Source organism: Cnephaeus nilssonii, assembly GCF_951640355.1.
Source record: "Cnephaeus nilssonii genome assembly, chromosome: 5".
Lineage (NCBI taxonomy): Eukaryota > Metazoa > Chordata > Mammalia > Chiroptera > Vespertilionidae > Cnephaeus > Cnephaeus nilssonii.
In genome coordinates this window covers 7,434,697-7,460,564 of record NC_137076.1, presented here as the reverse complement: position 1 = coordinate 7,460,564, position 25,868 = coordinate 7,434,697, and the positions used below count along the sequence as shown (strand labels likewise).

Below are 25,868 nucleotides of genomic sequence, written 5' to 3'. Positions count from 1 at the left end.
GGCGGGGGGAAGGTAAGGGCTTGCTCTTTACCAGCTGGTTGCAGGCTGCCAAACTGGCCCTGTTTAGTTTTCTTGTCTCCGTTTCCCTGTTCCTCCTGTCCTGAAATGTTCCTGGCTTTTCGCTGTCCTGTAACAGAAGTAGCGAGGTGGCTATAAAGCTGTTGAAATATGCAAAATGGTGGTTGCCTGTGACCTTGGTCCAGGCTAGTGGCTGAACGCAACCCGAAGTTGAGGGCACGCCCGGCAGCACCAGGAACGGTGGCCAATGCCTTGGATGCCAGCGCGGGGGATGAAGGTGCCTGACCGGCCCTTTCTTGCCTTTGTCTTCAAGCTGGCAGGGCCCGGCGGCTTGGCAGACGGACTGCTCAGTGGGTGCGTGCAGACCGTTTCATGAAGGCGTGACACCACTTCACCTGCCCCAGTGTGGGAACCCTCAGGGTCACCTCCTCAGTGTCCTGAGGTGCAGTCTGTGGGAGGGGTAACCTGCCAAGGAAAAGGGGTGCTGTCTGCTGCAAAAACACATGTGACGGTAAGTCCAGCGTCTGCCCCGGGGGCGAGGGGCGAGGGGCGAGGGGCGTGGGCATGCAGGAGTCCCTGTTCTGTCCCATGTGGTGACGTGGCAGCCTTCCCGCCTCCTTCCCTGCCTCAGGCCACGCTGCGTAGGTCCTTCTGGAAGTGGCGAGCAGCGGGGACAGCTGTGGAGGACGCAGGGCTGCGGGTCGCTCTCGGAGGCCATGCAGGAGGCTCCGTTCATGGCTGTAGCTGGGAAGCAGAACCTGCCAGGGCGATGGGAAGAGCGTGGAATTGTGTTCCTGGTAAGTGGCGAAGGCTCCAGCTGCACTGGATGCTTTGGCTTCCTCATCCTGACACAGGGCCGTCCCTGATCTTGAACACTAAGGGTCTATGTTGGTTCTCTGCTTTCAAACGTATCCAGGTTCTTGCCCTGGCCGGTAGCTCAGTGGTTAGACCGTCAGACTGTGCATAAAAGGGTCACAGGTTTGATTCCCGGTCAAGGGCATGTACCTGGTTTGTAGGTTTGATCCTGGATGACCACGCTATGACACCCACTGGCGCCAGGCCAGCCAAGGCGGGTGCGATGCGATTGGTCGAGGGGGCCGCACCATCGCCCCACGATTGCCCCACAGAGGGAGGCCCAGGCCACCGGCCAGCAACTCTGTGGCGAGTGTGCAGGGCCAGCCAGCGATCGCCCCACAGAGGAAGGCCCAGGCCAGCCAAGCAATCACATCCCACGCCTGTCACCTGCAGAGGGAGGCGGCCGGTGGTGGGGGACTGGGCGGGGGGCAAATCTGCACAGATGGCAAGCAGTGGCAGCAGTGGGGGTGGGGCCAGCTGCCGGCAGCCGGGGGGGAAGGAAAGCCCCGATAGGCCCTGATCGCTGCCAGGCCGAGGGACCCTACCCGAGGGGTCCCAGATTGCGAGAGGGTGCAGGCTGGGCTGAGGGACACCGTGCATGAATTTTGTGCACTGGGCCTCTAGTATTTAAATAAAATAAAAAGACCAAAAATCTGTGGCTTCAGAAGGCTGTTCCTGGGAGCTGTCAGTGATGCATTTAAGAAAGACAATGAGCCCTGGCTGGTTTGGCTCAGTGGATAGAGCGTCAGCCTGCGGACTGAAGGGTCCCAGCTTCGATTCTGGTCAAGGGCACATGCCCAGGTTGTGGGCTTGATCCCCAGTAGGGAGTGTATAGGAGGCAGCTGATCAATGATTCTCTCTCATCACTGATGTTTCTATCTCTCCCTCCCTTTCTCTTCCTCTCTGAAATCAATAAAAATACTTTAAAAAAAAAAAAAAAGTAAGACAATGAAAAGCTGAGGGCGATTAGCCACCAGCTGAAGACAGCGTGTGCTATCAGAGGGCCTCCTTGGCAGCCTATCGGAAGGCACACAAACAGGGGATCAGCCAGAATTCTGAGGTGAAGGTTGAACTCAGCCCACCAAGTGCACTACACCAAGGTCACCGTCCTGGTTGGGAGGAAGGGGGCCCTGACGCTCCGATGGGCACATCTGATCGCTGCCCTAGGAAACCTTGCAAGGTAGATCCCCAGACTCTGGGCCTATGGATGAGCTGCTCCTCCCTCTCACTTGAAAATCACACACAGGGGCCCCGGCCGGTTAGCTCAGTTGGTTAGAGCATCATCCTGATATGCCGAGGTTGTGGGTTCTGTGAGAGCAAGGACCATGGGCCCGGTACAGGAACTCAGCAGGGCTGAAGCCCCAGATGCCTAGCAAGGGGCAAACTGGGAACACAAGAACCTCACCCCCAGGGGTACCTGTCCTCGCCTAGCACTTCACTGGGCATGAGGTTTAGACCCCCTGACCTTTTCCTCCTGTGGACGAAAGGGGCCACATGCTGACCTGACAGCCCAGGGGAGGCCTGCAGGGCGGTCTTGCAAACTCAGAGACCTAAAGTAACCACACAGGATGGTCTGAAATTAAACTTTAACTGAAAGCAGTTGTGGTGGGCAGTTATGTCCTAGGCCGGTATCTTCGCTGACAAGGTCAACCTTTACCTTAACTGAGCCTATCTGTCTTTTTGCATCTATGATAACATATCATTGAAATGTCAGAGTAACTTGTAACTTCCCTTTTTCTGGGCCCCTCAGAGCACAACCAAATGCCCTGGGCACCAGGACAGAGACCACAAATTCCTTCATTATCATGTTAATTGTTCCTGCACCCACCTAAGTATGTGTCCGTCATTTTCCTTTTTATCCAATCACAGGGGTCCCCCTCCCACCCCCACTTTGCTGTATCCCACCTCCTTAATCTATCACCAATGAATTTCATGTAACTCACCTACGTCCCTTCCTTTGGTTGCAATGTGTAAATACAGATGTAACCCGCCATTCTCCGGAGCATTATCTCAATTCGTTGAGGTTCTGCTTCCTGTCATATGTCGACAGTGTGGCCCAAATAAACTCACAAAAATTCTTTACAGGTTTCAGTGGTTTTTTCACGTTAACACTCCCTGAAGATAATATCTAGGCCTCAGTTGTAGTTCAGCTCCAGGCCCAGAAACTGGCAAAACCAAACAGCTACACTGACTGATGACGGCCTGGCACCAACCAGTCAGCGGAGACCAGACAGTGAAGAGCACCCCGGAGAGCTGATGAGTATTCCATTACGGCCCTCCCCTAAGATTTCCACCTGCAAGAGAGAGCAAAACACTCAGGCAGCCAAAACCGGTTTGGCTCAGTGGATAGAGCATCGGCCTGCGGACTCAAGGGTCCCAGGTTCGATTCCGGTCAAGGGCATGTACCTTGGTTGCGGGCACATCCCCAGTGGGGGGGGTGCAGGAGGCAGCTGATCGATGTTTCTCTCTCATCGATGTTTCTAACTCTATCCCTCTCTCTTCCTCTCTGTAAAACATCAATAAAATATATATATTTAAAAAAAAAACAACACTCAGGCAAAGGACCCGGTGTGCTCTCCCTCCAAGGGGCATGCCCCTGCCATTCCCCCACAGGCACGTATCCCCCTACCTCTAAGGGGACCCCGCGAGACTTGAACCAGGGGAGCAATGGACAGCAGCAGCTCGTCCAGGCCAGCCCCCCGAACCTGTCCTCAAGGCCCCCCTTTCTCTGTGTAGCCCTTCCCTTTGGATATCCCCATCTCCCATCCCCTTTTCCTTAAATAAATTCAGTTTCCTTTCATCACCGTCTGAGATGGCTATTGAGCCTGCCCAGGCACCACAACGTTAACGTTTCAGGTTCAATCTCGTCAGGGCACATACAAGAAACAACCAAGGAATGCATAAATAAGTGGAACAACAAACTGATCAATCTCTCTCTCTCTCTCTCCCTCTCTCCTTTCCTCTCTCTCTAAAACCAATGATTTTTTTTTTTTTTTTAAGAAAATTACGCACAGGTCTCTGCTCCTTCCCCTGGGGATCCCACGTTCCCTCCTGGCCACCTGACCAATAACAAGGGTCCTGTTGTGGTAGGCAGCAGGTAGGCATGCGTAGAGCAGGGCAGAACAATGGGCCAGGTCTGCATGTCCCCGGGGCAGAGAGTCCAGGACACCTAGCAACAGGCAGAACCGGGAGAGCAAGTGAGGGAAGTAATCGTTGTCCTGAGGCCCTCGCCCCTAAGGCACGCTGTGCTCTCGGGTCACACAGGTCAGGTGTCCCCTGATCTTTTCTCCTCTGGCCTGTCATGTGGTAGATCCCTCCCCAACACCCACACCCCCACTCCTGAACCCCCTGCCCCCTCCCCCCGCTCAGAGAAGAACAAGGGAGCTGGAGAAAAGCCCCATCTGGCTTCCATGCAAGGACAGGAGACATGGAACGGGGTAGCTGGAGGAGAAAGCAGGGAACCCCTGCCTGGCCCGCACCCCGCTGGGAACTTTTTCGAGGGCACTTTTTCCCCCTCACAAGTTTGAATCTTGGCCCTGAATGCTTTCTTAGCTAGAACTCAAGGGCCAAGGTCTACTCCACCGTTTACAATGCAATGACCAAACCTGGCTGGGAAGTGCTGGGCCTGCCGAGGAGACGGATGGCGAGGAGACGGATGGCGAGGAGACGGATGGCGTGCTGAAAGCCTGCGGGACGTGCCAAGGGGGCCGGGCAGGAGGAGTGGGAGTGCCGGGACCGAGGGGCAGGGCTTCAGGGCTACTGACAGGAAATGGGTTCTGGGGGGGCTTATCTGTAGGGGAGCCCCTGCTGTAACACAGGACTTACTACCTGGCAGAGCCCCCAGGAAACAGTGCCAGGACACTGCCAGCTGGTGTGGAAGCTTTGAGAAAGCCGTGGCCCAGGCTCAGGGAAGCAGAAATATAGGCGTTGCCACAGGCAGTGGAGGAAGGAGTTCAAGTGCTGGGTGAAGGGCGTGCTAACCTGGACATACTCTGCAAGTCTTTTTTTTTTTTTTTTTTTTAAATCCTCACCCAAAAAGTGAGGGTATTTTTCCATTGATTTTTTTTTTTTTTTTATTTTAGAGATAGTGGAAGGGAGGGGGGAGGGGGAGAGAGAGAGAAACATCAATGTGACAGAAACATCAATTAGTTGCCTCCCACACAAGCCCAGACTGGGGGCGGGGGTCAGATCTGCAACCAGGTAGGTGCCCTTGACGGGGAATCAAACCCAAGACCCTTCAGTATTCAGCTGATGCTCTAACCCCTGAGCACACCGGCCAGCAAACTCTACATTTCTGATGGGCCAAAACCCCCACCCGCCATTAGATTCTGCAAGACCCAGAGGACATCCATTTACCAGGGAGGGCGCACTGGAGTGGCCCGTCACTGAGAAGCTGGGTGGCCATTCCTCCGAGGCCCAGACTTGATAGTAGCAGATGCTGTAACAGAATCGGGCTCCCTGAAAGCAATGGGGTTGAGAGGGTCCCATGGCAACGGGGCCTGGCAGAGCCGCTGAAACCGCTTCTCCAGCCAAGAATGGCAGAGATGGGTGCCACCCTGAGCCGTACAGGATGCGGGGTGGAGGGCTCCCTCACCCATGCCCATTTCCTCCACCAGTCTGGTCCCTACAGAAAGCAGATGGTCCCTGGCAGATTACTGTGGACTACTTACTGCACATTCAACCGAGTCAAGTTCATATTGCAGCTGCAGTGGGCATCGCCGGCCTCGGCCATCAGCCTCCCGCATGTGGAAGAGGGGCTCACCGTGGAGCTGTGGTGGCAGTGGGGGAGGCTCTGCGTGGCCCCCAGAGCGCTCAGTCACTGCTGACTGCCAACCAGCCAGTCAGGAAGACCCACTAGCCACCGGGTAGCACATTGGTCCCTCGCACACTAGAAGGGCAATGATTTGTCTTCTCTTCCCCCCACAGCTTTTTATTTGAAACTAGTGAGGGGGTGGGGAGGGCAGGGGGGGATAAGGACACATATGTAATATCTTAATCAATAAAGAAATTTAAAAAAAAAAAAAAAAGAAAGAAAGAGCCCTAACCGGTTTGGCTCAGTGGATAGAGCGTCGGCCTTCGGACTGAAGGGTCCCAGGTTCGATTCCGGTCAAGGGCATGTACCTTGGTTGCGGGCACATCCCCAGTAGGGGGTGTGCAGGAGGCAGCTGATCGATGTGTCTCTCTCATCGATGTTTCTAACTCTCTATCCCTCTCCCTTTCTCTCTCTCTACAATCAATAAAATATATATATATATATATATATATATATATATATATATATATGAAAAAAAAAAAAAGAAACTAGTGACCCGGTGCATGGATTTGTGCACATTGAAAGTAAATTAATTAGAAGGTAGCCGGCAGGGCAGGACTGGGAGAGACGGCCAGACACACCCTGGAGCCAACCACCCTTGGTCCCTCCCTTGGCCTGTCCTGCAAAGATGGGGCTGAAACCAGCTCTCCGTCATCCCCCAAGGGGTCCCGGAGTGCAAGAGGGCACTCTGCAAAGTTGCTGTCATACAGGGTGCGGAAAGCAAACGCAGTGTGCTAAACCAGATTCGGGGTGACAGTGCCCCAGCAACAACATATCCCACGGCAGAAGGTGGAATCACGTGGCCCCGCGAGGAATCGGGCTTCTTCCTCTCTGCTTTTGGGGTGCATCACCCAAGAATTGCCACTGCCAAGTCATTGCAGCTCAGCAGCTCCTGTGTTGAGTGTCTGCCCCCTGGTGGTCAGTGCATGTTATAGCGACCAGTCGGATGGTGGGACACTTAGCATATTAGCCTTTTATATATATAGACTAGCGGCCCGGTGCACGAAATTCGTGCATGGAGGGGGGTTGTCCCTCAGCCCAGCCTGTACCCTCTCCAATCTGGGACCCCTCAGGGGATGTCTGACTGCTGGTTTAGGCCTCATCCCAGGGATCGGGCTTAAACTGGCAGTCGGACATCCTTCTCACAATCTGGGACTGCTGGCTTCTAACCATTCACCTGCCTGCCTGCCTGATCGCCCCTAACTGCCCCCTTGCTGGCCTGGTCACCCCCAACTTTCCCCCTGCTGGCCTGGTCACCCCCAACTGTCCCCCCTGCTGGCCTGGTCACTCCCAACTGCCCCCCTGCTGGCCTGATAGCCCCCAACTGCCCACCCCCCGCCAGCCTGGTTGCCCCCAAATGCCCCCCCCCCACACTGGCCTGGTCGCCCTCAACTGCCCTCCCTGCCGGCCTGGTCCCCCGACACAGCCTGTGTTCAGTCATTTGGTCGTCCCTCACTAACCCCCCTTGCTGGCCTGGTCGCCCCACGCAGCCTGTGTTCGGTTGTCCAGCCTGTTGTTTCAGTTGTGACGGCTCCTGGATTGTTATATATTAGGATAATTTCAGACATAGAAAAAAAGCTGTGACAGAGACCACAGCCGAGGAGCCTGCTAACTACTAAAATGGGCCCAGGCAACAGGCATACAACCACAAAAGCTTTTCTTCGTACGATGCTGGAAATGAGTCATGGTCATATGGTGGCAGCTGCGAGTTCCTTGGGATTGTTCAGGACCGCCGGTTCGAGGATTCCTGTGCCAGTAAACTTGGAATCATGGGTTTCCACAAATCCCGGAGCCACAAGTTGAAGGCTGCTGAAAGGGATGAAATTAAGACAACACTGGTTTGCCCGCACCGGGCAGACACTGGCATGTTAAGAGGCGGCCGGATCCGGGAGGAGAGTGAGCCTTTTCTGCCCCCTCTGCAGCCCGACTACTGTGCGCAGCAGGCATGAGGGCCATCCTCACCGACCAGCCCATGATCTGCACGCCCCGCCTCACGTAGATCGTCACCTTCATGCAGAGCATCCTCCCTTTCGAAGCCGTCATGTGCCTGTGTCGGTTCCTAGGAGCAGACAAGTGTATGTACCCCTTTATCTCTCAACGAAAACAAGCCACAAACAATAATGAGGTGAAAAACAGCACCCGGGAATCTTTTGGGTGGAGTGCCATTTCCCTCGGAAGACCATCAAGATGTTTCCGTTCCCCCCATCAGCATTGCGGACATTCTCGGGACTCTAAATTCGTGTGGACTTTATTTTGTTAATCAACTTTTTAAAATATAACGTGTAAACTAACTGACTAGAGTGCTTGGAAAAACGCGATCAGCAAAAGTGAGGTGGAGCTGTTGCCAGTGGGGTCCTCTGTAGGCAGAACCCTAAAACCAGTCAGTTCTCGCAGGCGAGCGCTGTGTGGCGTCTCCAGGCTGCTGTGATTTTTTTTTTAGTGAGCAGAGAGTCTAGAGATGATAGCTGCAGTGTGTGTCATGTGAGTGGCTCTTCTTAATTCCCACAGAGTTGGTTAATTCTTGTCCTTAAACTCTGGTCAGTTGATACCCTTGCAACTCCAAGGACCGAGAGGGCGATGTTGTCTCCTGGGTCCTCGGTTTCCGTCTTGCACAGCCCGTGCGGCCTCTCGTGGTGTCTGTGTAGCTCTTCTGAAAAGGAATTTTGAAATCTCCATCAGTTTGAATCAAGTGATGTTTGTTTCGGTAAGATAATCGGGTCTCTTTCTTAAAGTCACAACGACTGAAGTGTTAGCTGAATTTTCAAACTTTCTCTCTGAAACCTTCCTTAAGTGTCTATCCCTGGGGACCGAGTTACCCAAAAAAGATCATGCATTTCCCACCTATGAATTCTGCTGCATACGGAGCGTGCCCTTTCCTCAGGGGGTTGCTGTGTTTCATTTCTTTGGGTGGACTTTTATCTAGAACACATAGCAGATCAGCAAAGAGAGCATTTCTGAAAATGGGGACTTCTACATTTAAAAAAAAATCCTCATTTTTTTGTGCCAACTATGATGAGTAAGTGGGGGGGGGGGGAGTCTTACACTATGGAGTACATATGGAAGGTTGTAAAGATTTGTTTAAAAGTTTTATTCACCTTGTACAACAGCAAATGACATTTTTACAGTATTTTTTTAGTAAAGCAAACTATTTTGTGCCTTGAATTTGGTAAATGTGTATTAGTGGGACGTTGTAAAAGTGAACTTCTACTCTGTATCTAAATGTATACCATCCACTTGTAAATGACTATAAACTATTATGTGATTGCCTTTTTTAAGAATGTCTTGTTTAAATGGCAACCAATGTGTAAGGCTATTAAAATAAGCCATCATTTACTAATTAATTGGGAAGCTTTATAAAGAACTAATTAAATTTAAAGAATTAACTCACATACAAAAAAAAAAAAAAAGCTGGAGGGAGAAACCAAGATGACGGCATAGGTAAACACCTAAACTGCTGCCTCGCACAACAATATCAAAACTACAACTAAAAGACAGAACGGGCACCATCCAGAACCACAGGAAGGCTGGTTGAATGGAAATTCTACAACTAGAAGGAAAGAGAAAAGCACACTGAGACTCAGAGGAGCTGCAAAAGGCTGAGGTACGGAGACGTGCGCACGCGGAGAGGACAGGCAGCTGAGTACACGGGCAGCTGAGTGCGCGGCTGGCTTCCTCAAGCGGGAGGGAAACGAAAGCTCCCTACTGCACCTAACTCCAGTCCCAGGAGAGACTCTGGGAACCCACAGCCATATCAGGGGGAATCTGGACTGTCAGGAAAAGAGAAAGCACACTGAGACTCAGGGGAGCTGTGGAAGGCAGAGGTCCGGAAGCATGCGTGCGCAGAGAGGACTGACTGCTGAGACTCAGAGGAGCTGCAAAAGGCTGAGGTACAGAGACATGTGCACGCGGAGAGGACGGCTGAGTGCATGGCTGGCTTTCTAAAGCGGGAGGGAGACGGAAGCTCCTGACTGCACTGAACTCTAGTTCCAGGTGAGTTTCTGGGAACCCAGACTCATTAGGGGAGAAACTGGACTGTCTGGCAGTGGGCAAAACTCAAGGGTGGCTTTCTCTCAGAGGTGCTTGCAGCGATTACCGAGGGACACTGAGACCCAGGGGCCTCATAGGGCAGGGCTGACAGGAAGCCAAGGCTGTCTGCTCCACCCTGAAATTCTGCCCCATCCAAGCTGAGCACAGAGGCTTTTGCAGGTCTTGTCTCATTAGGGTGTCTCTAGCACAGAAGTTCTCTCAGCATAGACACAGCTGATCCTCACAGCCAATCAGCCTGGAGGTCAATTCCTCCCAGTGATAACAACAACAATCAAGACTTAACTACAACAAGGCTGTGCACACAGTCCACAAAGGGGTGCACCAAAAGTGTCCACCTCAGGTAACTGGGGAGGCTGAGCCACTGGGCGCTATAGGACACTACCACACAAAGCTACCCTACCAACTCAGGGAAGCAGCCAAAATGTGAAGACAAAGAAACATCACAAATTAAAGAATTGGAGGAAAACAAACGACTGGATATAGAATTCAAAACCACGGTTATAAGGTTTTTCAAGAATTTCCTAGAGAAGGCCTATAAATTTAATGAGACCCTCGAGGATATGAAAAAGGACCAAATAGAAATTAAACATACACTGACTGAAATAAAAAATATTATACAGAGACCCAACAGCAGACTAGAAGAATGCAAGAATCAAGTCAAAGATTTGAAATACAAAGAAGCAGCCCTAGCCGGCTTGGCTCAGTAGATATAGCGTCAGCCTGCGGACCGAAGGGATCCAGGTTCGATTCCAGCCGAGGGCACATGCCTGGGTTGCGGGCTTGATCCCCAGTGGGGGGTGTGCAGGAGGCAGCCCATCAATGATTCTCTCTCTTCATTGATGTTTCTATCGCTCTCTCCTTCTCCCTTCCTCTCTGAAATCAATAAAGAAATATATTTTGAAATACAAAGAAGCAAAAAACACTCAACCAGGAAAGCAAAAAGAAAAAAGAATCCAAAAATGTGAAGATAGTGTAAGGAGCCTCTGGGACAACCTCAAGCGTACCAACATCCGAATTACGGGGATGTCAGAAGAGAGAGAGAGCAAGATACTGAAAACCTATTTGAAGAAATAATGACCGAAAACTTCCCCCACCTGGTGAAAGAAATAGACTTACAAGTTCAGGAAGTGCACAGAACCCCAAACAAAAGGAATCCAAAGAGGACCACACCAAGACACATCATAATTAAAATGCCAAGAGCAAAAGACAAAGAGAGAATATTAAAAGCAGCAAGAGAAAAACAGTTAGTTATCTACAAGGGATCACCCATATGATTGTCAGCTGATTTCTCAACAGAAACTATGCAGGCCAAACGGGAGTGGCAAGAAATATTCAAAGTGATGAATAGCAAGAAGCTACAACCAAGATTACTCTACCCAGCAAAGCTATCATTCAGAATTCAAGGGCAGATAAAGAGCTTCACAGATAAGAAAAAGCTAAAGGAGTTCATCACCACCAAACCAGTATTATATGAAATGCTGAAAGGTATTCTTTAAGAAGAGAAAGAAGAATAAAAAGGTAAATATAAAAATTATGAACAACAAATACATGTCTATCAACAAGTGAATCTAAAAATCAAGTGAATAAAAAATCTGATGAACAGAATAAACTGGTGAATATAATAGAATCAGGGGCATAGAAAGGGAGTGGACTGACAATTCTCGGAGGGGGAAAGGGGTGTGGGGGTGCGGGAAGAGACTGGACCAAAATCGTACACCTATGGATGAGGACGGGGGCGGGGGGGGGGCGTGTAAGGGCATGGGATGGGGTGGGAACCGGATGGAGGGGAGCTATGGGGGGAAAAAAGAGGAACAATTGTAATAATCTGAACAATAAATATTTATTAAATTAAAAAAAAAAAAGCTGTGACAGTGTGAAGACCTCAAAAACATGAAAGTAAGTTGTGACAGACAGGGAAACACACATATCATGATTCCCTTCATGTTAAATGACCAAAAAAGACACAACAGGAGGGACAGAGAACAGATCAGTGGGGAGAGGAGTCTGGGCGGGGTCGGGGAGGCCTGGGGCTGGGGCTGTTGAGGTGATGAGAATGTTCTATGTTGATGCTTGCACAAGTGAGTACATTTACTAAAAGCCATTGAATTACATATTTTAAAGGGTAAAACTTTGGTATATAAATGATATACCTCAACAAATTTGCTTTTAGAAATGGTACAAAGAATGCTGGTACACCCTTCACCCAGCTGTTAAAATCCTTTATAACAACAGTACAATTATTAAAAAGAGGAAATTAACATTGAAATAAAGACTGTTAACGAATCAACAGATCTTATTCACATTTTGTCCTATCATGCCTTTTTCTGACCCAGGATCCCATCTGGGATCACATTGCCTGGAGCTGCCAAGCCTCCTCGGTCGCCCCGAGTCGGGGACAGTTTCTCGGTCTTGGTGATTTCTGCCCTTGGCACCAACCAGGTGTGGCTCTGCCTATCCCGCTGTGGGCCTGGGCCAGCACTGCTCTCCGAGGAGTCGGTGTTTGACCTGCCAACACTTAATCGGTCTTACCTTGCCTTGGACCAAAGAGCTGTTACAGGATAGCGAGAAGCCAGAAAAATTCCGAGGCAGGAGGAATAGGGAAACTGAGACAAAATAATTAAACAAGGCCAAGCAGTTTGGACAGCTGCCGCTGGCTGGTAAATAACAAGCCATTATCTTCCCCAAACCAAGGAAACGTGAGAACAAATGGTTAGCCCAGCTGGCGTGTCTCCGTGGTTGATCATCAACCGAGGAACCAGGAGGTCGCAGTTTGATTCCCAGTCAGGGCACATGCCTGAGTTCTGGTCAGGGCGGCACATGCCTGGGTTTCGGGCTCCATCCCCAGAGTGGGGCGTGCAAGAGGCAGCTGATGAATGATTCTCTCATCATTGATGTTTCTTTTTTTTTTTTTTTTTTTAAGATATTTTTATTGATTTCAGAGAGGAAGGGAGAGGGAGAGAGAGATAGAAACATCAATGAGAGAATCAGTGATTGGCTGCCTCCTGCACACCCCGCACTGGGGATGGAGCCCGAAACCCAGGCATGTGCCCTGACCAGAATGGAACCATGACCTCCTGGTTCATAGGTCAACGCTCAACCACAGAGTCACGCCAGCTGGGCTCATCATTGATGTTTCTATCTCTCTCTCCCTCTCCCTTCCTCTTTGAAATCAATAAAAAATATATTTTTTAAAATAAATAAAATAACAGGCTCCCTAACCAGAGAATGCTAGCAAGGAGGTGGAAAGGGGAAAGGAAAAAAAGGCAGTTTTATTTTTTACTTTCTAAACAGAGTCCAGGGTTGGCAAGATAAAATTGTCTGGTGCTTTTCATGAATTCTGGGAAGGCCACAACCAAGTAGGAGAACCTTGAAAACTAATCTATACTGAGCTATTTCGCAGAGGAATTCTAAAATTTATAGACAGAAGAGTATATAAGGCAGAAAGCCCCCACCCAACTCTCTCTCAGATTAGCTGAGAGCTCATTTATGCGTGTCATGCTGGATGATAAATTTGCTTGCCTTGCTTCTTTAATACATTTGCTTGCTTTAATTGCTTTCATAAATTGTCCCTATCACAATGCAGTCAGGCCTACTCGTTTGAATTCATTCCTACGGAACTGGTGTCAACTGTAAGAAACATTCAAACCTATAGAGAATTTTTGTGATTTTTTTGAGCCATACTGTGTACAATTATTGTGAAGCCAAATCTCAACAGATGGAGATAATGTTCCAGAGAATAACAGTTCTTCATCTTATTTTGTGTATTATAATTAAGAGGAGACTTAATTGAGTTATATGAAATCCATTGGTGATAGATTAGCGAGGTGGGAGAAAGCAAATCAGGGAAACCTTTGGGACTGGATGAAGAGTAAAATGGCAGTTAACAGTTAATAATTAACATGATTTATGGTCTCCACCCAGTCCTGAGTGGTCTGGAGAAAGGGGAGTTACCTGACATTCCAAAGGAATGTTATTGTAGATGCAAAAGTCAATAGACAAGCTTAATTAAGGAAAAGATTGACTTTTGTCAGGGAAGATCTTAGGCCAGGATATGACTACCTTTTAATTAAAAAGTTTTAATTTCAGCTCTAGTGGGTTTGGCTCAGTGGATAGAGTGACAGCCTGTGGACTAAAGGGTCCCAGGTTCAAGTCTGGTCAAGGGCACATACCTTGGTTACAGGCTCAATATCCCTCTCCCTAAAAAGTCAATAAGAACATATTTAAATAATCCTAATATATTAATATATAAAAAGCCAGGGACCGTCACTACTGAAACAACCGGACGGACGACCGAACAGCAGGCTGCGTGGGGTGACCAGGCCAGCAGGGGGGTTAGTGAGGGACGACCAAATGACTGAGCAGCAGGCTGCCTGGGGCAATCAGGCTGGCAGGGGGGGCAGTTGGGGGTGATCAGGCTGGCGAGGGGGGAGCAGTTGGGGGTGACCAGGCTGGAAGGGGAGGCAGTAAGAGATGACCAGGCTGGTGGGGGGGGCAGTTGGGGGCAACAAGGCCGGTGGGTGGGGGGGAACAGTAAGGGGCAATCAGGCCAGCAGGCAGAGGCAGTTAGAGGTGATCAGGCAGGCAGGCAGGTGAGCAGTTAGGAGCCAGTGGTCCCGGATTGTGAGAGGGATGTCCGACTGCCGGTTTAGGCCTGGGGATCGGGCCTAAACCGGCAGTCGGACATCCCCCAAGGGGTCCCAGATTGGAGAGGATGCAGGCTGGGATGAGGGGACCCCCCCCCCATGCATGAATTTCATGCACCAGGCCTCTAGTAATAATAAATAAATAAATAAATAAATAAATAAATAAATAAATAAATAAGTTTTTAATTTCAGCACATTGAGACTGGTAGGAGGGACGGAGGTGAGGAATGGGCTGGTCAGACACCCATGTGTGCTGTTTTTTTAATCAGGATGGATATCTCTGAGGCCCCCATGAGATAGGGGGTCTCAGCCTCACACCAGACCCCCAGCCCAGGGTTCCAGAGCTGGGAAGAGAAGTCCCCGTAACTTCAGGCTGTAAAAACCAGTGGGGACTGTGGCTGAGTGACACAGAGGCTGCTGGAGACCCAGGTGTTCCTCTTTAAGGGCCCAGCATGAACTTTAACGGTCCCGCCTCCTCTGAACTCTAGCACCAGGGCGGTAGCTTTGGGGGGATCCAGAGACATATGGGGAGGAACTGGACTGTCTGGCATTGGGGCAGGAACTCAGGAGTGGCTTTCTCCCAGACAGGGATGCTCACAGGGGTCACTGTTCCTGTGCTGGGACCTCCCCTGTCGCAGGGCTGACTGGCAGCCATATCTGAGTTTCCATCAGCGTGGCCCACACTGTTCACTCCATCCTGGTGATTCCCTGAGACCCCTGCCCCATCCAATTTTCAGCCCCACCCAAGCTGTTTGCAGCTGCTTTTCCATATGAATGGCCTGTCCTGGCTTAGGCTTCAGACTTTTATAAAATCTCTTAAACAAGCAGCAGCTGGAGTCAGCGTGCCCCAAACCTATTAATGAAAGGCCAAAGACCCAGCACTAGCACCAGCCTGTCTTGCTTCACAGCTGGGCCTCACCTGGGCACTTCCTAGCCCAATACAAATAGCAGCCATCTGCAGATCCCTCTGTAGCTCCTGACAGGTGGTCCCAGGCAGTGGCTGACTTTGCAGCTCCCTGGTGACCCAAGAGCCAGTGTACCCAGTGGTCTGTGTCAGACCATCCCAGATTACAACTCTTCACATCCACAAGCAACACACTCAAGGGGCAGACTCAGTGAGCACCAAAGCTCCACTGAAGCAAGTCCTGCTCTATAGGGGTGTCTCCTGCACAGTACCTCTTCCATTATAGACACAGTTGGTCCTCACAGCCAATTGGCCTGGAGGTCAATTCCTCCCAGTGACACCAACAGCAATCAAGTATCAACAACAAGACTGTGCACACAGCCCACACAGGGGTGCACCTAGAGTGCCCAGCTCAGGTGACTGGGGAGGCTGAGCCACTGGGTCCTACAGGACACCTACTACACAAGGCCACTCTACCAACTCAAGGAGACATAGCAGCTCTATCCAATATATAGAAATAAACACAGGGAAACAGCCAAAATGAGGAGACAAATTAAAGCTGCTTAGAGCTTAATGGGACTGCTATTGTGTAACAAATTAAAGAAATGGAAGCAAGAAAACTTATGGGGGTGCCAGAAAGAGAAGAGAGAGCAAGATATTGAAAACTATTTGAAATGACAGAAAACTTTCCCCACCTGGTAAAAGAAATACACTTACAAGTCCAAGAAGTGCACAGAACCCCAAACAAAAGGAATCCAAAGAGGACCACACCAAGACACATCATAATTAAAATGCCAAGAGCAAAAGACAAAGAGAGAATATTAAAAGCAGCAAGAGAAAAACAGTTAGTTACCTACAAGGCAGTACCCATATGATTGTCAGCTGATTTCTCAACAGAAACTATGCAGGCCAGAAGGGAGTGGCAAGAAATATTCAAAGTGATGAGTAGCAAGGACCTACAACCAAGATTACTCTACCCAGCAAAGCTATCATTCAGAATTGAAGGGCAGATAAAGAGCTTCACAGATAAGAAAAAGCTAAAGGAGTTCATCACCACCAAACCAGGATTGCATGAAATGTTGAAGGGTATTCTTTAGGAAGAGGAAGAAGAAGAAAAAGATAAAAAATATGAACAATAAAATGGCAATAAATACATATCTATCAACAATTGAATCTAAAAATAAATAAATAAGAAATCTAATGATCAAATAAACTGGTGAATAAAATAGAATCAAAGGCATGGAAACATGGAACAGACTAATAAATCTCAGAGAAAAGAAGGGTCAGGGAGGGCGGGAAGAGATTAACGAAAGATTTTATATGCATACTAGAGGCCCAGTGCACAAAATTCGTGCACTGGTAGTCACAGGGGGAGTCCCTCAGCCCGGCCTGTGCCCTCTTGCAGTCCGGGACCCCTGGGGAGATGTCTGCAGTCTGGAGCTCTAGCAGTTCGGAGCCCCTCACTCCTTACTGCCCACCTGCAGCGGAGGCAGGAGAGCCTCCCACCACTGCGGCTGCTGAGCTTGCCAGCCATGAGCCCAGCTTCTGAGCACAGTGGTGGTTGTGGGAGCCTCTCCCACCTCTGAGGCAGTGCTAAGGAGCAGCGAGCTCAGCTTCTGACTGAGTGGCGCTCCCACAGGGGGAGCATACTGACTACCAGGGGGCAGCTTCTGCTTTGAGCGTCTGCCCCCTGGTGGTCAGTGCTTGTCATAGCGACCGGTTGTTCTGCCGTTTGGTCTATTTGCATATTAGGGTTTTATTATATAGGACTAGAGGCCTGGTGCACGAAATTCGTGCCGGGGGAGGGGGTCCCTCAGCTCGGCCTGCACCCTCTTCAATCAGGGACCCCTTGGGGGATGTCTGACTGCCGGTTCTCGCAATCCGGGACCACTGGTTCCTAACCACTCACCTGCTTGCCTACCTGCCTGATTGCCCCCAAACTGCCCCCCTGCCAGCCTGGCCACCCCACAACTGCCCCCTGCCAGCCTGGTTTCCCCCCAACTGCCCCCCTGCCAACCTGGCCACTCCTCAACTGCTCCCCTGCTGGCCTGCCTGGGCACCACCCAACTGCCCCCCCCTGCTGGCCTGACTGCCCCCCAACTGCCCCCCTGCTGGCCTGGTCACCCCCTGACTGTCCAGAAAGAAGTCGGACGTGCAGAAGATGTCTGGTCACCTGGTCTAATTAGCATATTACCTTTTATTAGTGTAGATATGCATTACCTAAGGACACAGACAATAGGGTGAAGGTCTCGGGGAAAAAGGAAGGGACATCTGTAATACTCTCAACAGTAAAGACGTTTTTTAAAATATATTTTTATTGATTTTAATGATACTCTCTCATCATTGATGTTTCTATCTCTCCCTCTTCCTTCCTCTCTGAAATCAATTATATATATATATACTAGAAGCCCGTTGCACGAAGTTTCGTGCAATAGACTTTTCCTTCACCTGGCTGCCAGCACCAGTTTTCCCCCAGCACCAGTTTTCATCTGGCCACCCGCTGATCAGAGCGCCTCCCAAAGGCTGAGGGCGGGACTCGGGAGGCGCTCCGATCGGCGGGTGGCCAGAGGAAAACTGGTGCTGGCGGAAAACTGGTGCCAGCAGCCACGCAATTGGCCACCCCGAATTCTGCCACCAGTGTCTTCCGCCGGCCCCATGGGTCCTCCCGCAGCGCCGGCTGTGTAGGCCGGTGGAAGGAGTGGGGGGCCCGCCCCCCGCTCCTACTGCCAGCCAATCGGCCACCCTGAGTCCCGCCCCCCGCGCCTCCAGCCGGCCCAATCGTGGGCGTAGCAGAGTGATGCAATTTGCATATTACCTTTTTATTATGTAGGATATACATAAAACAGTATTGGGACAATTGGAAATATCTGATGATTGAGGTCTATTAATTAGATAATGGTATTGTCTTAATGTTGATTTCCTGGTTTTGCTAATTGTGCTGTATGAGAACGTTCATACACATGGAAGTCTACCCTCAAATGGCTCAGGAAAATGATGTGTGTATTTATGGGTGTGTGCAAAGAGAAAGAGAGAGAGATGGGGTGGGGGGCGGGAAGAGACAGATAAACCAAAGACAGTAAAGTGGCAGGAACCTGAGTGAAGGGTATACTGCATTAGTTGCCTCACTTAAGGGATCTGGCTGCATGCACACACGCATCAAAGCCCAGTAAAATGCAAATAGGGGTTTGCAACCAAGAAAGTAAGGGTTTATTGGCTGAGGAAATGGCACCGAGCCCACGGTCACAGGTAAGTGTTGCCCAGAGGCATGGCTCCCTGATGGCACCCAGGAGAGAGGTTATATAGGGGAATCATAATCCTGTGACTAAGGGAGTTGGGGTCGTGGGCTCCACGGATTGGTTGGGGGCAGGGAGGGCAGTGGATCTTTGTATCAGGTCCTGGTGTCAGCCAAGGGGTTGTTCTGTCTGGTTTCATGAGGGTGCTTTCGTGAGCCTCGGGCTGAAACACAGTTGAAGTCGAGATGCTATCTTTAGCTTGACCAACACTGTTTCTGTGATCAGCAGGCCTGAGGCTTTGTTCTTAACAGTTTGATGCTCACCTGCGTCCGATGGCCTAAGGGCTTACTGGTTAAGGAAGGAAGTGCACACAGAAAGGAGAGAGGGTCCTGTTAAAGAATGGAGGGTCTGCAGGCTTACTGTATTCTACTTGCCAATTTTAAACCTTATGTTTAAAAACAACGTGGTTCGCGCCCCTGGGTCCGGGTGAGGCCACACGCCCCTGGGTCCGGGGGAAGCTAGATCCCGGGTCCGGGTGAGGCCGTGTGCCCCTGGATCCGGGTGAGGCTGGGTCCCGGGCCCGGGTGAGGCCACGCGCCCCTGGGTCCGGGTAAGGCCACGCGCCCCTGGGTCTGGGTGAAGCTGGATCCCGGGTTCGGGTGAGGCCGTGTGCCCCTGGATCCGGGTGAGGCTGGGTCCCGGGTCCGGGTGAGGCCGTTCGCCCCTGGATCCGGGTGAGGCCACGCGACCCTGGGTCTGGGAGAGGCCACGCGCCCCTGGGTCCGGGTGAGGCCACGAGCCCCTGGGTCCGGGTGAGGCCACGCGCCCCTGGGTCTGGGGGAAGCTGGATCCCAGGTCCGGGTGAGGCTGTGTGGCCCTGGATCCGGGTGAGGCCACGCGCCCCTGGGTCCGGGGGAAGCTAGATCCCGGGTCCGGGTGAGGCCGCACGCCCCTGGGTCCGGGTGAGGCCTCGTGCCCCTGGGTCCGGGTGAAGCTGGATCCCGGGTTCAGGTGAGGCCGTGTGCCCCTGGATCCAGGTGAGGCTGGGTCCCGGGCCCGGATGAGGCCACGCGCCCCTGGGTCTGGGAGAGGCCACGTGCCCCTGGGTCCGGGTGAAGCTGGATCCCGGGTCCGGGTGAGGCCGTGTGGCCCTGGATCCGGGTGAGGCCACGCGCCCCTGGGTCCGGGTGAAGCTGGATCCCGGGTCCGGGTGAGGCCATGTGCCCCTGGATCCGGGTGAGGCTGGGTCCCGGGTCCGGGTGAAGCCGCGCGCACCTGGGTCCAGGTGAGGCCACGCACCCCCTGGGTCCGGGTGAAGCCGTGCCCCTGGGTCCAACCGAGACCAAACCAGAGGGAGTCGGACCTGCATTACCACCATTTGTCCACCATCCAGAGCTGAGGGGTCAGTGCCGACATGTACACATAAGGAACTGGTGGACATTGATATTGGGTCTCAAAAGAACTCTTGGTCCAGAAAGAAACTCACTACAGACTGATTCATTTGCCTGTCAGCATAACTATTATTGCTCGTCTCACATTCAATTCTTATAAGTATATTTCTAGTGACACATGATTTCGCTCATCTAGGGGAAATGATGAACAACATAGACTGATGAACAAGAACAGAACCAGAAACAAGGAGGCATCGATCGGACTATCGGGCCTCAGAGGGAGGATAGGGGAGGGTGGGGGGAGGGGGGAGAGATCAACCAAAGGTCTTGTGTGCATGCATACGAGCCTAACCAATGGTTAAGTTCAACAGGGGGTTGGGGCATCCGTGGGGAGGGATGTGGGATGGGAATGGGGGGATGAGGACAAATATGTGACTCCTTAATCAATAAAGAAATTTAAAAAAAAAAAAGGAAGTGGAGGAGGTGCTGGGAGAGGAGGAAGAGGAACACGTGGTGGAAAAAAAGTGCTCGACCCTCGAGTGGTAAAGGGCAAAGGGGAGCGCCTCCTCACGTGGAAGGGGTTCTCAGATGAGGACCACACGTGGGAGCCAGAAGAGAACTTGGATTGCCCCGACCTGAGTTTTGTACAGTCACAGAAAACAGAGACAAGCCAGCGGGAGGCAAGCGCAGAGCTGGCTCTGATGCGGAAGAGAAGGGAGAGGAGAGCAAACCAGAGAAGAAGAAAGAAGAGCCAGAGGAGCCTGGAGGCTTTGCCCCGGGCTTTGGAGCCGGAAGGGATTGTGGGAGCTACAGACTCCAGTGGAGCGCTCCTGTTCCTGACGAAATGGAGAAACTCTGAGAGGCTGACCGGGTCCCAGCCAAGGAAGCCAAGGTCCAGTGCCCCAGGTTGTCATGTCCTTCTAGGAGGAAAGGCTGGCGTGGCATTCCTATCCCTCAGGGGATGATGACAAGAATTAACTCTCCTGAGTACCAGCCCCTGTCACATCTGACTGTGGGTTTCAAGTGGGGAGGGGAAGGCGTTCTACTTGTGTTGATACCATAGAAGTGGCTTGAGAAGATGTCCTTTGGAGAGCCAGTATGGTTTCTGTGCCCTACAGCAGCCCAAGTGCTTTAAAGCCGCTCCATGCTGTATAGTTTGCACACCCATCCATGTGGAGGGGAAGGAGGATAAGTGTTTCAAGGCAATTCATTCTGCACTTTGCTGAGAAAAGCGAAGGGCCATCTATGAAGGTCAATACTTGTAGAATGGGTATGTGTGAGAGCAGAAAGACACTGTAGATCTTCAAAGAGCATCTCCACAAGCTACAGCCTTGTAGTGTTAACTGCATTTTTACAGTGTAGCATGTGTGTAGTTTTTGGCTATGACTGCTGTATTATTTGGGGGTGGGAGGGATGGGGTAGGAAGGGAGATGAGTAAGATTGTTTTTTATTAAAATTTGGGGCCTGGTTGGGGAAATGGTGAAACAATGGAAAAAAAGAAACTACTAATGATTTGGTTTTGTGTCCAGAATATTTTCTTTTAAAAAAATGTAATTGGCAATCTAATCGAGGACTCTGAGAGACTGTTTAAAAGCTGTGAATGTCTGAAATTTATAGGCCAAGGTGTTGCCTGCCTGAGATTAATTCTTTTCCCAACAAAGGACTAAGCCAGATGATAAGTTACCAAAGCTGCCATTTGGGGTGGGAGGTGGGGGGGATGGAAATTAGTTGAGAAGGGAAAGTCTTATTGGAGCATATATATAGGCAGATCATTCTGTCTTAGAGGTGCTAATTCTTGAAATTGACAAGACCCTTTCTTTTCTAATTATGAAGCTACCAGAAGCCTGATGCACGAAGATTCGTGCTAGAATGGGCTTTCCTTTCCCTGGCTGCCAGCACCACCTTTCCACTCCGGCCCAGCCCCTTTCCACTCAGGCCCCACCTTCCCACACTGCCCAGAGGCCCTGAGAGACCAGGGGTGGGGCAGAACACCTGCGTCTTCGCCATGGCGACAACACTAGCATCCCGCCCAGTCACTGGGCACCTGTGTATGCAAATTAACTGCCATCTTTGTTGGGTTAATTTGCATATCACTCCTGATTGGCTAGTGGCATAGCAGAGGTACAGTCAATTTACATGTTTGTCTATTATTAGGTAAGATAGACATTAGCTTGTCCATCCAAGCTCCTGGCTATTTGGAGGGAGGTGAAGAGGATGGTATAGGAGGTGTGAGAGTAGAGAGAGGGGCCCATGTTTTTAGGATGGAAAAACTCTTGGAGCCTCTCTGTTTTTTGAACTTTGAACTCTGAAACCATTGGTGGCAGGTTTCAGTCACTGACAGCACAAGTTCATTGAATCACTTCAGGAGTTGGATTATTTCAAAAGCCCTGGTCTCAGGAGAAGATTAAATGTTCACTTTAAGACACAAAACAAAAATTCTTTTTTTTAATCCCAAGAATTAACTAATACCCAAAATGCTGTCTTGACTCATAAAATCTGTCAGTTCTTGACAAAACCCAGACCTACATCTAGAACTTCATTGTAAAATCCTTTTAGGCATGTGTTAGCTTTCTGTGAAAACTTTGTTTAAATGTAAACTTCATACAACACTGTCAGTTTTTGTTTTAATAAAACTATGGATTTATTTAAAAAACAAACAAACAAAAAAAACACGTGGTTTTGTCCTGGCTGGTTTGGCTCAGCGGATAGAGTGTTGGCCTGTGGACCGAAGGGTCCTGGGTTTGATTCCAGTCAAGGGTACATGCCCGGGTTGTGGGCTTGATCCCCAGTTGGGGGCGTGCAGGAGGCAGCCAATCAATGATTCTCTCTCACCATTGATGTTTCTATCTCTCTCTCCCTCTCCCTTCCTCTCTGAACTCAATAAAAATATATTTAAAAAAAATAAAAAATGTGACACCATAAGCAAATCAATTCCAAGCAGATTAAAGGCATGTGAAACATGAAGTTATCAAGCTTTTATAAGATAATGGAGGCCGAAACCGGTTTAGCTCAGTGGATAGAGCGTCGGTCTGCGGACTGAAGGGTCCCAGGTTCGATTCCAGTTAAGGGCATGTACATTGGTTGCGGGCACATCCCCAGTGGGAGGTGTGCAAGAGGCAGCTGGTCGATGTTTCTCTCTCATCAATGTTTCTAGCTTTCTATCCCTCTCCCTTCCTCTCTGTAAAAAAATCAATAAAATATATTTAAAAAAAATAAAAGAGGTGATGATGAAAGGAAAACTTAAAAAAAAAAAAAAGATAATGGAGGAGAACATCTTTATGACCTCAGGATAGAAAAGAATTTCTTAAACAAGACGTGAGGTAATGCTGTATCGCAAATCAGCGAGCTAGACAAGACACCTTAATGAGCCAATTAGTTACCTCTGTCAAATTCTGAACACAGGAGGGAGTATTTCCTTTTTATATCCTTCTAGGTCTTTGTGTAAGTTATTTTTGTAGACAGCTTGTAACCTTGAGTACATATCATATCTAGCAAACACCTGTCATATCTATATAGACAACTTGTAACCTTGAGTATCATATCTATACAGGCACCTGGTATCAATATCAGCATATCAGTCCCTTATGTTAGATGGCTAGCTTGCAAGGTCAGACAATTAAGTTTATCTTTGCTATTCAAGCAAAAAAACTAAGTTATTTTACAGTCTAAAAATAACAGAGGGACTAGCAAAAAAAAATAGCAGAGAATTTCAAAGCAGCAGAGAATTCTAAAACAGCAGTTTCAAACAGCAGTTTTTCCAAAGGAGGGATTACTATTGTGCTTCAGTAAAACATGGATAAACCTCTTACAGTAAAATCAAGAGCTCGAACGCACCGAAAGCCACCCAGGATTCTGGTCGGAGGGAGCCCTTCCCAGCCTCTGGTTTTGGCCAGAGGCCAAATGAGAGGGGCTGGGGCCGCGGTGGTGGCTGACGCAGGTGCTGACTTGTGCCCTGGGGCCCCCCCCCCCCCAAGCTGGTGCCGAGCATCCCTTCCAGGTGTGAGGGGCTCTGCTGTGACGTGCCAGGTCCCACAGACCACACATTGGCTGGCTGCTCTGGCCAATAGTCCCTTGGTGTCCCCGTGTCCATGGACATTGTTTTAGGATGATGTACATTCTTTTTTGTTGTTGTTAATCCTCACCCGAGGATATTTTTTCCATTGAATTTTTGAGAAAATGGAAAAGAAGGAAGAAGTGGGGGGAGAGAGAGAGAGAGAGAGAGAGGTGAGAGAGACACATCGATTGGTTGTCTCCCACACGCACGCACCGCCTGGGGCTGGGTATCAAACCTGCAGCCCTTGACTGGGAATCAAACCCATGACCCTCTGGTGTTCGGACCGACACTCTAACCACTGAGGAAAACTGGCCAGGGGGAGGACGATGTACATTCTCTCTCGGGAGGCAGAGACTTGCTCTGGGGCACAACACGGTACACTTAGGGGCTTACCAGGAACACCTCAATCTGTCCCCACCACAGACAATTCTAGCACCAGAGTATCAGCTGTACCTCGTGAAAGTGTCTCAAGATTCTCTCTTTGTCTTTAACCCTTGGCACTTTATGCTGTGCCTTCATGTGGGCCTCGATGGGTTCATCTGGTTTGAGACTCTCTGTGCTTCCTTCACCAGGTTAGGGAAGTTTTCCATCATTATTTTTCAAACAGGTTTTCAACTTCTTGCTCTGTCTCTTCTCCTTCTGGCACCCTCATGATGCAAATATTGGTGCACTTGAACTTGTCCCAGCGGCTCCTACATTATCCTCATTTTCTTTTTTTTAAATCCTCACCAGATGATATTTTTTCCATTGATTTATTTTTATTTTTATTTTTTTTGAGAGAGAGAGAGTGAAAGGGAGGGAAGAGAGAGATACATGCACATCAACTGGTTGCCTCTCACATGTGGCCTAACTGGGGCCCAGGATCAAACCTGCAACTGAGGTACATGCCCTTGTGTGGGAATCGAACCTGTGACCCTTCTGTCCATGGGCTAGCGCTCTAACCACTGAGAAAAACCCAGCCAGGGCCACTGTCCTCATTTTTTAAAATTATTTTTTTCTTTTTGCTGATCTGATTGGATGTTTCCTGCTTCCTTACATTCCAAATCACTGATTTGATTCTCAGCTTCATCTACTCTACTGTTGATTGCCTGTAAATTATTCATCATTTCAATTAGTGTATCCTTCATTTCTGACTGGTTCTTTTTTATGATTTCCATGTTCTCTTTTTTATGCAGTTGAAGTTCTTCTTAAGCTCCTGGAGCATCTTTACAACCATGGTTTTGAACTCTGTATCTGGTAGTTTGCTTGCCTCCATTTCATTTTGTTCTTTTTCTGGAGATTTCCCGTTCTTTCATTTGGGACCTGTTTCTCCTCATTTTGGCTGCCTCCCTGTGTGTGTTTCTATGTGTTAGGTAGAGCTGCTACGTCTCCCGGACATGGCAGAGTGGCCTTGTGGCGTAGGTGTCCTGTAGGGCCCAGTGGCTCAGCCCCCCCAGTCACCTGAGCTGGGCGCTCCAGGTGCGCCCCTGTGTGGGCTGCGTGCACTGTCCTGGTGTAGTTGAGCCTTGATTGCTGTTGCCCTGAAGCCAGAGAATCCAGTTCCTCCCCTTGTGTCTCTGGTGCCTTTTGAGCATCTGCCTCAGCACTAGAGCTCAGGGGACGTGAGTCCGAGGAAGTCCACGTAGGAGCCCTTTAAGAAGAATGCCTGGGACTGCAGCAGCTCTGTCTTGCTCAGCCACAAGCCCTGCGGGCTTTTGCAGCCAGAAGTTATGGGCACTTCCCTTCCCAGCACCAGGACCTCGGGCTAGGAAGGTTCTGATGTAGGGCTGGGACCCCTCACTCCTTAGGAGGGACCTTTGCACCCAAGATATCCCTACCGATTTTTATCAGCTACGCGTTTAGTGTCGAACCAGCCTGTTCCACATCTCCACCCCTCCTAGCAGTCTCCATGCGGCTTCTTCTTTATTTAC

The 25,868-nt window shown here is 50.1% G+C and overlaps 2 pseudogenes across 2 annotated transcripts in view; both read left to right on the top strand.

Moving 5' to 3' along the window:
• Positions 1 to 25,868, top strand: part of LOC307100408 (glyceraldehyde-3-phosphate dehydrogenase-like) — a 1,087,365-nt pseudogene that overhangs the window by 141,740 nt on the left and 919,757 nt on the right. The window lies entirely within an intron of this gene.
• On the top strand, positions 290 to 20,882 carry LOC307100235 (chromobox protein homolog 1-like; annotated as a pseudogene). Its single transcript has 3 exons — positions 290 to 372; positions 650 to 815; positions 20,376 to 20,882. The product of its transcript is annotated as a chromobox protein homolog 1-like (transcript).